This window comes from Furipterus horrens, unplaced genomic scaffold (assembly GCF_987537825.1).
Source record: "Furipterus horrens unplaced genomic scaffold, mFurHor1.1.pri manual_scaffold_6, whole genome shotgun sequence".
Classification (NCBI taxonomy): domain Eukaryota; kingdom Metazoa; phylum Chordata; class Mammalia; order Chiroptera; family Furipteridae; genus Furipterus; species Furipterus horrens.
In genome coordinates this window covers 117,851,461-117,870,909 of record NW_028327176.1, presented here as the reverse complement: position 1 = coordinate 117,870,909, position 19,449 = coordinate 117,851,461, and the positions used below count along the sequence as shown (strand labels likewise).

At 36.8% G+C, this 19,449-nt stretch overlaps 1 protein-coding gene across 2 annotated transcripts in view; it reads right to left on the bottom strand.

Annotated features, from left to right (window-relative positions):
* SMAP1 (small ArfGAP 1) overlaps nucleotides 1-19,449 on the bottom strand; it is a 150,990-nt gene that overhangs the window by 130,563 nt on the left and 978 nt on the right. The window lies entirely within an intron of this gene.

Below are 19,449 nucleotides of genomic sequence, written 5' to 3'. Positions count from 1 at the left end.
TCTGCAGTGAGACTCTTAGGGAAGGGTTTCAGTAAAATATTCATCAGCTTTTCAGGTGCATTTTTAATATGCTGATGATCAAAATGAGCACATAGGTACGGAGAGTAGGAGCAATAAAATGATATTGGTCCAATCAAGGTAGCATTAAATATATAAAACAAAGTGAAGTCACTCATGTCAACCAAAATGGCTTTCAGTAAGCCATGACACTTTGGTTCAAGAGGGAAACTGCTTAAAGACACATCTGGCAAGAGGACACACTTAAGATATCTACCCATGTGGTCAGAACAGACACGTATGGCAAGGAGATACAGTTAAGGTGTCTGCTCATGTGATCAGAATGGCCATGTCTGCAGAGTGGGACCACCCATAGATAGGCTCTGGGGGAAATGCCATTCTTGCTAGCAGGGGTGTCAATCAACACAGCCATGTACCACACATAGGTGCTTGGACAAGTTCCAAATTTGGCATCAGGGGTGCCAAGACATTTATTGAAATGACCCAGAAGGGTGGAGTACACCACTTTTCAAGTATAACTGAGGTAGGTTCCAGGACACTGCTGAGACAGTTGAGCTTCACACAACACAGTGCTGCTCCATGCCACGCTGACCTCCCTTGGCATTGGCCGCCAGAGACTTTGTCCTGACAGACTGAGGACTTTGCCTACCCTGCTACCCACCTGGCTCCAGAGTTTTTTCCTTGTAAGACGCTGACAACTCCTCTGCCCACAGTGCTATCTCTCAGACCTGCAGACTGAGACTCTGGGACTCGGGTTCATTAACACCCATTGATTGCTGTGTTTATGTGTTATTAATTCTCTTAGATTGTTACAGTGTGAATAGGGTATTAATGCATGTAGATGTTCTTCTCTGAGTGAACTGCATTCAATAAAAGCTGAGTGAACAGCATAGTTACTGTGTGTGACTCTTGTCTATTCCTTGGAACCAGGCTGCTCAGGAGGCAGCTACCCAAGCAGCTGCCAGGCTGACCTATAAGAAAGACTCTATCATGAACTTATGCTCATGACAACAGGGAATTTGTGAATATTCTTTGGTCTATCATACTATTTTACTTTTATCTTGGTTCTGTCTGGTTTTTAATGGAGTTTTGTTATTTGTTTCCCTGACTTCATCTGTCCTTGGGTTTAGCTGGCACAAATGTCATTAACTGGGTCTCCGTTCTCCATTTTCCAGACCAGGGAGATTTAAGCTATGTATCCTTTGGTTAAGGAGGAGAGGTATAAACCATTTGCTCTGGAGTGTACTTGGTTAGGAGAGAAAAGTTCTTGCAATTCACCAGCCAGCTGGCTGTAAGTTGCTCAAACTGTTTGGCTTTGTTTAATTTTCTTGTCTCAAGTTTCCCCATTCCACTTGCCCAGGAATTTCCTAGCTTCTTACTCTCCTGTCACATCCCTAACTCAAGGAGATGGAACTGGGAGTCTACAAAGACCAAAGTGGCTAGATTTCACTAGGTAAAGTACAACAGAGATGCACAGAGAATTCTTAAGATCTACAAAAGGTCAGTGATTAATACACACAAGTGAGGAAACCACAGAAGTTAGAGAAAGATCCACCTAAAACAATTAGAAGGAACAATCTTAAAGTTCAAAACAGTCAGGATAGTGTCTCTGCCCATCAACCAGACTAAAAACCTCATCATTCATGAAGCAGTAGATGTAGGATTCAAAAGAATTTTTGCCTTACAAGTAAGAAAAATTAACTCTGGAGTAAACGCTGCTCTAGTTTCACCTAACAAAACTTAAAAAGCAAGATCTGGAAGAGTATATATTTACAAATAACTGCATCAAATTAAGAAAAAAGCTCAAGAATATGTATAGAAATACAAAAAATAAAATAAAATAAAAATCCAGAACCAGTAAGCAAAATTCACCAATAAAATATGATCTATAAAAAGAAGAAAAGTCAGTTAATTGAAACTGATCCAAAAATTACATAATGATAGGATGAATGGGCAAGAACACTAAAATAATTATTATCTGTGACCTCCATATGTCCAATAAGCTATAGGAAAGACTGAACAAGTTAAGTAAAGGCATGGAATACAATATGATTATAATAGAATATATATATTTCAAACCAAACTGCCTGATACAAAAAAATACACTGGATAGGATTAAGAGAAGATTAGACAATTCAGAAATACAGGGTGTCACAAAAAAATTTATCGATACTTTAATAGCTGGTAACTTGTTGATTTTTCTCTTTCTTTTTTTTGGCGGGGGGAGGGGGTTTAGATTTAACCATTGAGAAATACTGGCTGAAATCAGATTACGTTTTGAACAAAGAAAGTTTATTCTGAAGTGCTAGTGGAACTACAAAAACGTGGTATAAGTTCAAGGACAGGACTACCAGTGCAGTGCAGCTTCTCTGCGTGTGGATGAATTGGCCCTTTCTTTCTTGCAGGTACTATAACTGGTGCCACTTACTTGAATTTACTGCAGGAATCAGCCATGCCACAAACGATATTCACGAAGATTTTCATGACAGGAACTTTTATTTCCAACAAGATGGAGCGCCTCCATATTACCAGCGTGATGTAAGGGCCTATCTTAATGAGAACCTGCCAAACAGACGGATCAGGCAAAGTGGTCCTGTAGATTACCCTGCACATTCACCAGACCTCACACCACTAGACTTTTTCCTTTGGGGATTTCTCAAGAATAACGTTTATGCTAAAAAACCTGAAACCACTGATGAATTATGAGTAGCCATTGAAAGAGAATGTGCCCAAATTCCAAATGAAATGATTCTTGATGTTTGTGATTCTGTTGCTTCGCGTTGCCAGCAATGTCTAGACCAAAACGGTCAACAGTTTGAAAACAAGCACTAAGTATAAAAAAGTACATTTATGTAGTTTATTGTGAATGCTGAAAGGGAACTCTATGCTAATATGTACAGAGTTTATAATCATTAAAATTGTGGATACATTTTTTTGTGACACCCTGTATAAAGATTAAAGAATCTGAAGACAAAGCAATAGCAACTATCCAAAATTAAACAAAAAGCAAAATAAAGCCACAGTTTTAGTAGCCTAATGAACTTATAATTGAAATCACTGAAATAGAATCAGGTGACAGAAAAAAGTACTTAAAAAAATAATTGCAGAAATAGTTTCAAATTTTTGAAATATATATAATTGCAGGACCAAGAATCTCAAAGAATACCAAACACAAGAAATATGAAGGAAATCATCTAACGGTATACCATAATATAACTGCTTAAAACTAGGAATGAATAGAAAAATCTTAAAAGCATCTGGGGGGGAAAAGAATATATTATGTACAAAAAAACAAATATGATGAGAAATTTCTCATCAGAAACAATGCAAGGTAGCAGTCAGTGAAACAACATATTAGAAGTACTGAAAGTACAATATTGTCCACTCAGAACTGTTTACTGTACTAAAATATCCTTCAAAAGCAAAAGTGACATAAAGATCTGGACAGAAATCAATGAAACAGAGAACAGGGAAAAAAAGTCAATGTAAATTAATGGTGATTATTTGAGAATAACAGTACAAATGATAAACCTCTATCCTGACTAATCAGGGAAAACCATGAAAACACAAATAATATCAGGCAGGACAGAAGTGACATCACCACAGATTCTACAGGTATTAGAAAGATAGTAAAGGAATATTATGAACAGCTTGACACTAATAAGTTCACCAATTCCCTGAAGAACACAAATGAGATCTTTCCAGAAGGAAAAAATAACCTGAAGCTATAAAAACCTTCCAGCAAAAAAGAAAAACAAACAAGCAAACAAACTAACTTCAGGCCCAGATGGTTTCAAAGGGAAAGAAGTTCAGCACCATTAGAGAAATGCAAATTGAAACCAGTATCACTATCACTACACACCTAACAAAATGGCTAAAATAAAAAATAGTGACAACACCCAATATGGGCAAGTCCATTATCACCACTTCTATTTTTACTGAAGGTTCTATCTAGTGAAATATGGTTAGAAAAAAAAAATTAAAAGCATCCAAATTGGAGAAGTAAAAAGTCTTTTTTGAAGATGACAATCAGCTAGTAGGAAAGCTGACAGGATCTACAAAAAAGCTAGTAAAACAAATACCTGAGGTTAGCAAGAATGCAGACTAGAAGATAAAGATGCAAACACCCGCTGTATTTCCATATGCCAACAACAATCAGAAATTAAAATGTTGAAAATACCATTACAGTAACATTTAAAAATAAAAACTACAGAGATAAATTTGACAAAAGAAAAATAAGACCTGTACACTGAAAACTACAACACATTGAGAGAAATCAAATGAGATCTAAATAAATGAATATATTTTGTTCACGGATTGGAAGACTCTAAAATGTAAAAGATGTCAATTCTCTCCTAAATGGATATATAGGCTCAAAGCAATTCCAATTAAAATCCCAGAAGATTTCTTTGTAGAAACTCACAAACTGACTCTAAAATTTATATGGAAATTCAGGTGACATATAATAGCAAAAACAACTTTGAAAAAGATTAACAAAGTTGGAGGGCTTATACTACCTGTTTACAATGTTATAGCAATAAAGACATTGTAATTGGATCACTCATATATTACTGGAAGAAATGTAAAATAATGCAGCCATTCCGGAAAAATTTGACAGTTTTATGATTCTGAACATGCAATTACCATTCAACCCAGCAATTACACTACTGGGCACTTACCAGACCAATAAAAACTTATGTGCAAAAAAACCTGTACATGAATGTAGAGCTTTATTTGTAATAGTCAAAAACTGGAAATGGCCCAGAAGTCCTTCATCAGGAGAGTGTTTAAACTATGGTACATAGATACATACTTACCATAAAATTCTACTTATTAACAAAAAGGAAAGAACTATTAATATATACAATAACTTGGACAAATCTCCAAAGAATTACACTGAGTAAAAAAGCCAATCTTGAAAGTAGCATATGATTCCATTTATATAACATTTTTGAAAAGACAAAATTTTGGTGAAATGGAATATGGATTAGGGGGAGGAGGGAAATGGGAGGAAGGTGTGTGTGATTATAAAATGGCAATGCATGAGATCCTAGTGGTTATGGAACTGTACTATATCATATCTACACGTGATAAAGCTGTATAGAACTAAATACACTCACACACGTATGACTACAAGTAAAATTGTAGAAATCACTGTAAAATTGGAAGATTTCATCAATGTCAAAATCCTTGTTGTGATATTGTACTATTGTTTTTGCAAGCTGTTACCATTAAAGGAAGCTGGGTAAAGCATCTTTTTTTTTTAAACCAACATATATTAAACTAAAATTCATGCTGTCATAAAGTCTTTGTTTTTCTACATATGCTTCGATTTATGGCTTTCTATCCACCTTATACATGCACCAAAAAAGACAAAGAAGCTATTACCTCAATTAAAGGGCACAGAGAAAATATGAGCATATTTTTAACTTAATTTTAATCTTCAGAGAATGAAAACATTATAAATGCTCAATGTGCTACACTGAGAAAACTGTACTGTAATCATTGAACAATAATTATATATAAGGTACAATAAATTAGTAACAGAAAAATCTTAACTAAAATCCTTCTTAACAGATTCTCTTAATTGGGGTTCTTTATTAATAAACTGTTTTTATGTTAAAAAAAGGTATATAGAAAGAAATTCATAGCAAACTTAAGAACAATGATTACTTCATGAAAATGTTAATCCTTATTATGTGAAATTTAAAAATTAGAACAGCACTGTCGGTTGAACTTTCTGTGATATTCTTTAATCTGCCACAGTTGCTACTAGCCATATGTGGCTATTACACCTTGATATGTGCCTAGTGGAATGAAGACATTGAATATTTAACTTCAGTTAAATAGCCACAGATGACTACTGGCTAACACACTGAACAGAGAATATCTAGAACTTACAGAAAAATTCAAAAATACAAACACATAGTGTATAATAATCATCAGTGTAGTAGGTCAGTATTTCTCAGCTATGGCCTTTTGGATAGAATAATTAACTGTGCAGGGCTGCCCTAAAAGGAACATACTCCTTTCAAACAATAAAAGTATTTTTTCCAAATTTAATTTTATGGCCATTCTAAAATATTACTATTATTTAATACAAAGAAATTACTGAAGGTAATGGGTTAAGAGCAATAATGCATTTTCACCAGCAGAGGGCAGATATAAGTTATAAATAGTACACACCAATTGCATTTGTTTAAGTCCAATTGTACTGAATCAAAGGACACTAGTATGTTCACTTTCACAGAAGGAATTGTATTTCTTGAAAGAGAGAAGAATGCTAAAATTTGATGTATGTTTTTCAAAAATAAATTGATCGGTCTTCCCAGAACAAGTTTTTGTCAATTTTATCAGTTTATTCAAGAGATAAATATAAAAACAAAACAAAATAACCCTGACAAAGAAAATGTCACCCAAACCTTATTTTCAAGGCCATTTACATATACATTGACAATACTCGTTGAGCTGCAAAGTAAATTCTAAACAATTCTCCTCAGAGAGTATAAAAGTTGTCAGAGTTCCATGGGAAAATAAAGCATTCATTTCAAAAGTAAACTAATTGTAAAAAACAAAACAAGCAATGAAATGCGGCAAAGGTGCTAAAAAATGGCAAAGGCTGGCCTGAGAAAAACTTGGGAATGGTGCCAACATACTGAAGATTCACTTTCTTGATTCTGCACAACAGGTAGAAAACAGGCTCTGAAGCAGTTTGAGTTCAGTTTAACAATAGTCTTTCATAAAAGTGCTTGGAAAAGTTTTAATATCTACCCAATTAAAATGCCCTTTTCTAGTGCCATTTACCTACTGCATTTAATTTTCCTGACTATATCCATTTCTTACAACCCTCTTCTCCTGGGGCTTCTGTGTTCTGGTTTTCCTTGTAGTCTTACAGCCGCCCCCCCCCCCCATTTAGTTCCTTCAAAGATTTTACTTCCTGCTGCTGCCTCCCTACAGTCTTGGTCACAGACCCTCTGATCTACAAGGGTCTAATCCACTCATGGCTCGGGCAAACATTTCCATGCAGATGACTCCCAAATCAACATTCACACCCTTGTCTATCCTTTCCCATAAATTTCTGCCTGACACCTTAAGTATACAAGGTCTGGCCAGAAAAAATCCGGCCATTGTTAATACAACAAGAACATTTTGCACATCAATGGAACCTGGCAGCGAAGGAGAGTGGACTGGAATGTGCATGTGTGAACGATGACGACTTCACTGTACTACTCAGCGGGGGCAGTAGATGCTGTTGGATGAGCATTTGTACTGTGTGGCCGTCGCATTCAAAATGATCGAGCGAGGAGAGCAAGAAATCTGCATCAAATTTTGTGTTAGGCTTGAACATTCCTCCACGGAAACTATTTGGATGATTTAAAAGGCTGCAACTATCAGCAACTGGTAATTGGCAGCTTCATCACAAAAATGCACCTGTTCATGCATCACATCTCATGCAGAGTTTTTTGGCAAAACATCAAATCATCTAGGTGACTCACCCTCCTACAGCCCATATTTGGTCTCCTGTGATTTCACATCTCATGCAGAGTTTTTGGGTGAAACATCAAATCACCCAGGTGGCTCAGCCTAGCCACAGCCCAGATTTGGCACCCTGAGACTTCTGGCTTTTCCAAAAACTAAAACCACTTTTGAAAGGGAAGAGAATTCAGCCTGTTAATGAGATTCAGGGAAATACGACAGGGCAACTGATGGCAACTGGGAGAACTGTGTGAGGTCCCAAGGTGCCTACTTTGAAGGGGACTGAGGTGTCCTGTCCTATGTACAATGTTTCTTGTATCTTCAAGAAATGTCTCTATTTTTCATAGAACATGGCTACATACCTTCTGGACAGACTTCGTACGCACTAACCTGTTTATCAGCTTCTCCCTATTTAAAAGAACTTTGCTACTCTTCTGGTCTGATTCTAGTCTTCCTCAAGAACTACCTCTTGCATTAAAAGCCTTCACCAATTCCTGCTCTCAGTGATTTTAACTTTCTCTGAAGTTCTGTAACACGTTTGCACTATTCTTTCCACACACATATCTAGAATGTACTCTATGCTTATGGCCTGTCTCCTTAAAGTCAAGACTCCTGAAGGACAGGAAAGGGTTTCTGTTGCATACAGCTTAGAATGCGTACTCCACTAGAATAGCAGATAATGGGTAAAATACACACACACACACACACACACACACACACACAAACGAGAAAGATAATTAACATCTTTTCCTGAGCCTTCCAAAAAGTATTCTTGTGCTGATCTAGTGTCAAAACTCTGTTCAATTACATTATTTACCAAACAAAATATAATTCATAAATGCTTCCTGCAAAGTATTGACTGAGTGTTTAAAAAAAGAAGAACCTGACACTAATTATCAAACCCTACTTTGTGCACCAGACATTACTTCACAAACTCAGTTAATCCTCACAATCCGGTGACACAAGTATAGCTATTTTACATGTAATAACACTGAGGCTGAAAAAGTTTAAACATCACACTCCCACCACAAGAAAGAAAAGAGAGAAAGAGGAAAGGGAGGGAGGGAAAGAAAATAAATATATCAAAGGTAGCAACGGGAAAACTGAGGTTTTTTTAATCCAGAGAAGTCAGCTTTCAAAGCCCACGCTTTTAGCTACTGAACCAGTAGCCTCTCAAAGACAACAGCAAAGCAACAGATCTGCCAACTCACAGTCAATTGGTGGGGGGAGGAGAGTAGTGTAGAGTAAGTTATTACATATTATGTAGTTATATTTTATTATATTTCTCCCTTAAACTTGGGAAGAAGGACTAAGCATAATAACGGCCCTCAAAGATATCCATGTTCCAATCCCTGGAATCTGAAAATATGTTACCTTCCATGCAAGAGACTTTCTTTGCAAGTGTACAAGTTAAGGACCCTGAGATGGTTTTCTCCTTGATTATCCATATATGCCCAATGTAATAACAAGGGTTTTTAAAAGAGCCCAATAAGGAGGTATAATGATGGAGGAAGGGAGGGGAGAAAAAGAGGAAAGGGGATGGGGAGGGATGGAGGGAGAGGGGGAGAGAGGAAGAGAGAGAGATCTGAAGATGACACACTGAACATAAAGGAAAGGGTTATGAGGCAATCATCACAGATGACCTCTACAAGCTGGAAAAGATAAGGAAATAGAATCTCCCCTAGTGCCTCCAGGAACACCTTTGATTTTAGCTCAGTAACACTCACTTTGTATTCTAACATTAGAGTTGTAACATGATAAACTGTTGTTTTAAGCCAATAAATCTGTGATTTGTTATAGCAGCAGTAGAAAATTAATACACCAGTGATATCATTTCACTTCAATATAATACTATACTTCTGCTAGTTTTTTGGCACCATGCACCATCACTAACTTGTTGGCAGCCGTCCGTCTCGAGAGACGATGGTGTAGCTTCCCAAGAGTCTATCTGCACTGCCGAGAATGGCTGTGCAGTCCTACTCGGGAGTGACACGGTATCTGTCTCCTCCCGTGTTGAATCGACATCTTGCGATGACGCTGGAGTGTCCTCTCCAGTGAAGCTGAAGCTACAGAGCCTGGGCAGGGTGATATGGAGGGTCTGCTGTTGCCCATGCAGCAGACCCCCCCTCTCTTCGCAGCTGAAGGGTCCAAGGGAAAGACGGAGTCAATACAGCTTGGCTTCAGGTGCGCCGCAGGAGTTGCCGGTGTTGACTACAACGTCAAACCGCCTTAGGGACTCCGGCTCCGGATTTTCTGTCGGGGTTTACTCCCTTAGCCTTGCCCCTGAAGAGGTATGCCGCAAGGCAGCGGAGGTTTTTTGGAGTCAGAGTTTTCCTTCTCTGATGTGCCCTGACTGGAAGATCGAACCAGCGACACTTAGCTCGCAGGCCGACGCTTAATCCACTGAGCCAAACCAGCCAGGGTATCACTATAGATAGATACCAGTTTATTACTGGAGACAAGTTAGAGAACCCAACAGTAGTTTATTGTTGTTGTTTAATAAAAGGATCTTGCTTAAAGTCTTTTACAATCAACTTGCAAAACTGGAGTTTCACCTTACCAAATATTCATCATGTTCTATATATTTTGCTAATGAGTCTTTAAATTAGAAATATTTTTTGCTCTAATAAGCTCTGCAACCACAGTAATAAGACCACATTTTTTTTAGCAGAAGGCAAGTGCTTTTAACAGAAATTTTCATCAGATTTTTCTCTTCAACAGAAATTGATAAGACTTGGGAAGAGGATAAGAAAGGAGAAATGACAAACTAGCAAAAGGTATGGCATTAATGTCCCTTTCTTTGTTACTCTCTTTCACTTGTTTTTACTTCTTTAAAAAACTTCATTATTAACAGAAACAATATCTGTGGTATTGTTTCCTTAATGCTCTCTTGCTCTCTCGTGTGCTCCCTCCACGTGGCTTGGTGAAGGGGCCTGCTCCATGTGGCTTGGAGAAGGAGTCTCCAGGCTGCTTTAAGAGGCTCTCGCCATGCAGTTCTGAGAAGGAGAGAAGATCCACGCGGTTTGCAGGAAGAAGGCAGTTTGCAAGGAGGCTGAGAATCCAGGCGATCCTGCATTGAGAGCTGGAGGGCACCACAGCACAGAAAGGACCTCCCCAATCAGATTGAATGATTGGCAGCTGCTGATGTTCCTTTAATGACCAGCCTGCCACCACCATTCAGAAATTATAAATATGGTAAGAAATTTTTCTTATTCTTTTAAAATATATATTAATGTTAAGTCACATTAGTTTTATATTTATTTGAATTTAAATTTGGTTTTCAAAAACGAGTTTATTATCTGTAAATAAAAACCAGTGTGGAAGTTGATTTAGAAATACAATAATTCTAGTAGTATGTTGTTAAAGTAAATTGTAATTATGTAGTGAGGTGTAAGGAATAGCATGTTTGGCAAACAGTGTCTAAAATGCATCACTAACTACCCCATACCAAAAGCAACTTTCAAGAATAGAAATGCATGAACATCTAGACTAAACTATATTTTTTATGCATTTTTCTTAAATTGGAATACAAAGCTATCTTACATATGATTTCCCACAGAATTTTCAAAACCGTTTCTATTTTCTTTTTAAGTTTGGGTTTGATGTGATCATTGGTCCTTGAAATGCACTCTTTACAAAAGATAATGACAGACATCTGAAGGTCTATCATCAGTCACTCCTAAAAGCAATAACTTGGATCTTTTGTGAAATGAAGACCAAAAATTGTTGGGGGTCAGGGGAGCTGGAGGGTGACGGGGGCACATATTGGAGAATTACAAAAAAAAGTGTAATCCTCTCCTTTTTGGACCTTCAGAATCCTCATATTTACCACTCAAAAGGCAGCATGAAATTAGTACATATTTCCAATAGCATTTTCTAAGCTTTATTTTATGTGAAATATTTTTTAATCATCTCTATATGGTACTATAGCTAAATGCCATTCAGAATTAACATAACTCTATCAAACATCATAGGTAGAAAATACTGACATTGATAAATGTACACCGTGACTGAAAATTTAATAGGCCTATAGATTTTTCTTTAAATTGAGGAATAAATTGGGGTCCTGGCTTTAGTAGCTAGAAGAGGTGCTACTTTCTTTGATTTTATTCTTCTTCAAGAAACCATTAAAAAATGAAACAGTCTCAAACACAATACCTCCTCCTCAACCTGTGAAGAATACTCCTATGAGTTATATGACATGGCTTGAGAAAAGTAAATATAAAACCAAGTAAATTTTCTCAGCAAGACCTAAATCATCAATGAAGAACTTTAAAAAGTATGAAGACTTTATCAAAACCCAAAGTTCAATAAGACACAAAAATAGAAACCCTCAATAACAGAATATTTTTTAAATTAATAACAGTAAATACTAACACAGGAGTGAATGAGGCATGGGATTCAGAAAAGAATACAAATCACATTACAGATGAAATAACTCTGCAGTAAGGCTCAATGCAGACAGAAACAACTGGTGACCACCAAGCAAGTCAGAGGCAAAGCTTGAACTCAAACCTAGCTTTACTAACTTAATCCAGGCCAGTGCTCTTTCAGTTCCATCAGGTTGTGTTTATGATTTAAAAAGCTAAGGTCGACGGCCAGTACCTGGCCTAAAGACACAGCTGCAGAAATAGAAAACAAAGCAGTTACAAGGAAAAAAAAAAAAAAAAAGGCACTAAAGGATTCATCTACAGATTCAATTTGTAGAATAAAGTTTAGTCATCAGAAAAGAAATATTCTATTTTGTTTGTATCAGTATTTTGAAGTCATGGTGGTTCTACTATTTAATGTGAAGAGATAAATTAAAACAAAGACACTATCTACATTGGAGCACATTTGGCAATAATCTCTGAGAAATATATTAAGTCCGCTTGAAGGTGATAGTCTTCTCAAAAATAACCTCTTCTATCACAAAATTTCAACTGCAAAAGCATGTTTTATCTTTCACGCCACTAAACATGGTTAACCGCACTAACACAAGAGATTTCCTGAGTTCAAATGCTGACTCTACAGTCCAGATTCTCACCTCCATATCACCCCAATATAGTCAGAATTTCCTCTAATTCTCATACTGCTCCTCTGGTCTGTACCCTTGTTAATAGGTTAGGTTCCAGAGCTAGCTGATATACTGAGACTGTACAATATACTGGAGAAAACATGTCCTGTACAACATACTGGGAAATGTTCAATACATTATCAAGACATTATACAATTAATAATGTACTGATTACAAATTATCTATTATGTTGGGAGATTCTGAAGACAACCCTCTAAGTTCAGTGATTTGCAAAGAGTACTCACAAGACCCAATATACAGTTGCACACATGGCTATAATTTATTCCAGCAGAAGGATACCAAGCATAGTCAGCAAAGAGAAATGGTACATGGAGTAAGATCTGGGAGAAAACAGGCACAAACATCCAGGTGTATCCCTTCAAACAGAGTAGCAAAGGACTCACTTAATTCTCCCAGCAATGAGTTCTGACAAGTGGGAGATGTTGCCAATCAATTATGCTCATTAGAAACTCCATGCCCAGGACTTTTATTGCAGGGGGAGGCAGCGCTGGTCACACAGGCACCCTAGCCTAGTACATATGCAAATTCCAGACTCCCAGAGGAAAGCAGGTGTTCAGCATAAACCACCCTTTATACAAACAGTTTAGGTAACTGACTCTTATTAGTTAGGGTGGTGAGACCCTCCCCAAATTAAAGTTCTCTGATGCCAGTCAGGAGCCAGCCTTGAGAGTCAGGGCTGTTTTCAATGTACTAGTAGATCCAACAGACCAATAGATCCTTTAGAGCATATATCCCTTATCTACCTGGTCCCTGCTTCATTTTCAGCTCCTGGAAAAGTGCCAGAAATATAGTAGCCATTCGAAAAATTTTCTTTTAATGAAAAAATTTCTGACTCTATCATTTTCTAGCTGTATAACCTTGGAAAAGTTACTTAAGTTCTGTGTGCCTTGGTTTACTTGTCAAATAGGATAATACTGCCTATCTCAAAAGGTCATTTTGAGGATTAATACATGTAAAGTGTTCGCAATAGTGCCTGGCAAGAAGAAACACTATATAACTTATATGTATGTATGTAATATTAATTGACTTTTTGTTACTTCCAACCTTAAAGTTCTACCTTCTGCAAGTCACATTAAGCTCTATCAGCACTAAACCTGATGAATCTACAGTTTACACATATATTATAATTTCACTCATCATTGTTTCATGTCTACTGAGATCCCTAACTAGTTTGTGGACCACATTCCAAAACTTTTTAGCACATACAACAGTATCTGACATGATATCTAACCTTTGTAGAAAATATTGATTTGCCAAAAAAAAAAAAAAAATTACATCTGTTAAGTCAACTCTTCACAGTGGTCAGAATGTAAGGCAGTCAATCAACACTTTCGATAATTATAACTTAAACAATATGGCCTCCAAGTTTCTTTCATCTTTTACTGAGAAATGAAGAAAAAAATGAGTTTATTTTATCCAATGAAAACACTAGTAGTTGTTATAGTAGTAGTAATAGTAGTAGTAGTAGTAGCAGCAGCAGCAGCAGCCGCAGTAGCAGCAGGAAAACACTTGAGTTTATAAAGTATACAGTTAGAATGTCAAATATTTGACTTTGCCTTAAAGACAGCATGGCTTCAGATTCTCATAGATCAATAAGGGTCGTATATATCTGTGACAGCAAGAATTAAGGAGATATATGTTTCCTTAATTAATGAAATCAAGTGATAAAAGAATATTTTAACCTTTAAAGAAAGATAAAGAAGACTAAAAAAGGAGAACATAGAGCCCAAGTTCTAAAATAATGAGTCACAGTGTGGTTCCATCCCAGCTCTGACACCAGAACTCTACATAATCATCATGATAAACCTCAAGGTAGCTGACTTAACAGATCAAAAAGACCAATCAGACTGAAGGTGGCATTGTGAGCAAACTTTTAGATTGTCAAGTGTCTTTAGATGAATTATAATCACAGATCTTGGTTTATATGAATTTGTCCTACATCATCATAAACACCAGTTCCTCAAGGTGAACTTTTTAGTATGACTTACTTTAAAATAGGTTGATATAAGAACTCTTAAAATATCAAACACTTAAAAAATCATCTCCATCTTCACTGCCAGCAGTAGACTCTGGGGTTGGGTCTTACAAAACTCCATTTAACATTTCTACTACTGTATTTGAAGAGGTCAGAAAGCTAAGAGTCCCTGGAAGGCAAGGTGTTGAATATAAGTCTGCAATTTTTTTGCATATGGAAGGCACAAGTGTGGCAAAGACTGTCTTCCTACAGTTAAAGGCAACTGACAAAAATGTCTAACAACAGCCATTGAACAGCTGCAATAACCATAGTCCTGGTTCTCTCATCAGCTTACCAGTTTCATGGGTGAGAAGCAGCCACAGCAGCAGAGATATTGGTACCAATGGGAATATTGTGTGGCCTGGAAAGCACTCCAGTGGTGGCTCGACTTTTGTTCCTCCAGATCTTCCAATGATGTTGTAAGCACCCTATTCCTTAAAATGGCTACAGTGGTTCTGTTTCCTGCCTGACACCCTGACAAAGTATGACATGCGGACATTGAGTTCAAAACCTCTTATACCCTCGCTTGGACTACTGTTAAAACTAGGTGACTTGCCTGCAATCTCTCACCATTCTTCCTCTGATCTGCCGCCCCCAAATCTAATGGTGCTTAAAGAAAACTTACCCCCAAAAAAGGCAACATGAAAACCTCCTACGCTCTTCTGTATACCTGCACTTTATGGACTATGTTGTTTAATTCCTTCTCCATCTGGTGAAATCCCACTCCACCTTCAGAACCCAGCACAAACAAGACTCCTGTGAATCTTTCCCCAGAGAAGTCACTTCATATGCTCATATGTACACTCTCATCCATATATCCTGCTGCCTACCCTTGGTTCTGTGCTCACATTCATTCATTCAAGATATTTGCTGAGTTACATTTACCTACCTCATCATGTGGAGGGGCTAGGGATATAAGCCAAAACAAGACAGACAAGGTCTCTTGTCTCTTACAGATATAATCCAGCAGGGATATAGATTACCCAATAATACCCAAAAATGTTTAATTACAATTATGATAAGTGTAAAAAAAAAGATTCAGGGTGTGTTTACATGTATAAATGGAAGCCTAATCTAATCTAATCTAGGAGGACCAGGAAAAATCATTTCCCCTAAAGTGACACTTAAGCAGAAACTGGAAGATGTGTAACACTAATCAGGCAAAAAATTGTTAGTTTCCTAGGCAGAAGGAACAACATGTACAAAAGCCCTGAGGCAGCATTCTAAAAACTGTGAAGACAACCTATGGGCAAGTGAGAATGCAAAGGGGACAGCAGCCCAAAGAAAGTGGAAAGGGAGGTACTTCTTACAACCACTATTATAAGTAACACTTAGTACACTGTTTTAGAATTATTCATTTGCAAAAATGCCACCCCCACTAAACAAACTCCTTTGGGTCTTATAAATTTTTCTAGTCCCATAAGCCAATACAGTGCTTAAGAGCAAATTCTCAAGTCAAGATATGCAGAATGAAGAAATGAGTGTTTGATCTGGGCAAGGAGTTTAACATATCAACACAAGACTCTTGGAACAAAAATTATCTCTAAGGTTTAAAAACCTAGATTCTGACTACCCCAAAAATTTGGGCAAGAGAAATTTTCATGCCAACTTATACATGTGCAGAGTCAAAGCTAATATTGCTGTGGATGAAAGTTTAAATACTAAAAACTAAACATTAAGTTGGCAAGAGGCTCTAAATCCTCACTGCTCCATAAAGGGTCACCAACTAATAACCAACAGAATCATGAACAAGATCAGGAAGATAAAGTGCAGCTCTCCATCTGCCTGCTCTTATTCTCCAGTCACTCAGCAAATTTGATAGTAGTACCAACAATGATAGGAAACTGGCACCTATGCCATCCTTTTCTCCTTTCCTTCCTAAATACTGTCAATTTAGGAAACACACCTGGTGACTCAGTAAGAAAATGTCAAAATCCAATTGGCATACTTCTGCCAACTATTTTAAGTCAACAGAATAAGGTAATCACTAGCCCTAGACTTTCAGTTTGGGGCACATGTTCTCAAACAGCAATGGGAGAGGGATTCTTTGAGAAAACAGTTGAGTTAACTAGGAAATAGCTCCAAAATACATGAAAAGCTTGATGGAGAGTTTACTAGACATTGGCAAAAACACCAATTACATATATACAGTATGAAATCTCTTTGTAATAACTGAGCTATAGAATAAGACCCTAAACTTGTCTTTTTAAAGTACATTTAATCTGAATTTCACTACTTCCATTTACTATGTCATCTGGCAAATATAGTAATAAATCCAAAATCATTTCACAAGCCAAGAATTTTACCAAAAGAGCTCATAAATGCATTCAACCAATGACTCAAAAACTTTACAAGATACATTTAGCTACGTTAGTTGTCCAATCATGTCAAATTTTTCAGTTATTACAACTATGAAATCAAGTTTAAACCAGTAATTGTCCTTGTGATTTCATTTTTTCTATGAAGATCAATATAAAATAGTGAAATACTTTAGAAGATCATTTTAACATTATTCTAGATTTAGCAGCAGCAACAACAAAAAATAATAATGATCTTTCTAAATCATGACTGTGGAGTTCATGCCCTTCACACTGCACCCTTGAACTCTTGATACTATTCTCTCCCACTTACTCTACTTCTCAAAAACAAAAGACCAAACAAAAATAAAATAAAAAAGACATTTATTCAATATATATCTATTTACCTCAGTGGCAATACAAATAGTGAGCAAAACTAATGCTCCCTATTCCTCAGGTCAAAGGAAATACATGGTCCCTCTCTATATCGCAGTTCACTTACCACAGCCTCACTGTATCGCGGGATTTTTAAAAATATTATATTTAATTATTTATTGCGGATTTTTCACTATATCATGGGATTTTGTGGTACTGTATACATATGTTAATAAAAGTTACGTAGGTTTGCCCTTGCTGGTGTGGCTCAGTGGACTGAACACCAGCCTGTGAACCGATGGGTCGCCGGTTTGGATCCTGGTCAGGGCACATGCCTGGGTTGTGGGCCACGTCCCCAGCTGGGGGTGTGGGAGAGGCAACCACACGTTGATGTTTCTCTCCCTCTCTTTCTCCCTCCCTTCCCCTCTAACAATAAACAAACAAAATCTTTAAAAAAGAAAAAAGTTACATAGGTTTCAGAGTGTAGAATAAATGTAATGTTCCTACTTCACGGGGGGGGGGGGGTGTCTAGAATATAATACCCACAGTAAGTGAGGGAATACTGTAAAACTTTTGTCCTACTGGGTTGGCCAAAAAGCCTGTTACATTTCTTCCTATGATGGCTCTAATAATGCTTGATTGTCTTTTACTTCATTCAAAACAATTTTGTTAGATTGTATTGTGACAGCTGTCATATCTGCATGTATTTAAAAAACATCAAAATTGGTGAATTTTTGTGCAGCCATTTTAATACTGAAGATGGAAGAAGATACACAACACTTTTGGCATATTATGCTTTATTATTTCAAGAAAGGTAAAAGAGCAACTGATATGCAAAAAACGATTTGTGCAGTGTATGGAGAAGGTGCTGTAACTGACTGAACATGTCAAAAGTGGTTTGCAAACTTTCTTGGTACTACTGAAATTTTGTCCAAATAATTCTTTTGTGGGGCTGTCTTATGCATTGGAAGATGATTGGCAGCACCCCTGGCCTCTACCCACTAGAAACCAATAGCGGGAAATAGTCAACATACTCAAAATATCCAAATCAATAAAATTATTGGTGAAAATGAAAAAAATAATGTGTCTTTTATTTCACGGAAAAAACTTAACAGACTTTCTGGCCACCCCAATAATTTGAGAAGTACATGATTCTCCTCCCCCACCTCAAAAAAAGTGAATGAAAAGGTTAACATGTGGTAAATTATGGCCTTAAAAAACCTATAAATTATTTTAGAAAGCACTTATATAAAGTACTTTTGGGGGAAAAAATTTGAACAAAAATTATTTTACAATTATTTCTATACATAAATTACTGAAACATTATTTTTAATGATTCCATATTTACTAACATCTCTACTTAATTTTGTTACTTATTACTCAAAATGCATACCATACAACCGAAGTTCCTTCCTTTTTCTGGAATTTTTAAGGCTCATTTTTCAGTGTTTTATTAGTGCAGTGATGAGTAAGCAAACGAGCTTCAATACAGAAAAGTATTCCCCCTCAAAAAAACTACAGCAGGTAAACAAATATTACTACAATAATCAGGTATTTTCAACTCATCATCTGAAAGGTCACATAGAATAAATATCAAGTTGGCTCAATCAAGTTACTATACTGAAAAGTGCCCACAAAATGGTCTGGTTACAGTAATCCAGTACCTGTTATGGTAGTGAAGTAACTTGCTGATGCTGTGTGGCTTAATCCAATCAAACATCAGCCTACTGAACCGTGACTCATGTATACAGCATTGTGGAAGAACCCTAAAGCTTCAAGAAAGGTCTAGGTGAAAATATACAGAAATCTTAAATGACATTCGCAAAGACTAACTCTTGTTTTGGAGAACAACCTATTTCTCATGGAATAAAAAAGTAAACCAATCTACAAATAAGCAAGATCCCTTCCTAACCACATTTAAAAAGCTGAAACACTTCCCCCTTGAGCTTAGTTATAAGACATTAAATACAAATCAAATCTCCAAACTCAAAACATACGGACTAAAAATAGAGTATCCCAAAGGCTGAGGCCAAAAGCCCTCCAACTGAACAAACTAAAATTTGGGTTTTTTTTTTTTCACTTCTGGATCTTTAAAATATACCTCCAATATTTATGGGGCACAGAAACCTGTGTCCATATAATCTCCCAAACTAGCTGGTCAGAGGCGATCTAATCATAAAAATCTTCAGGAA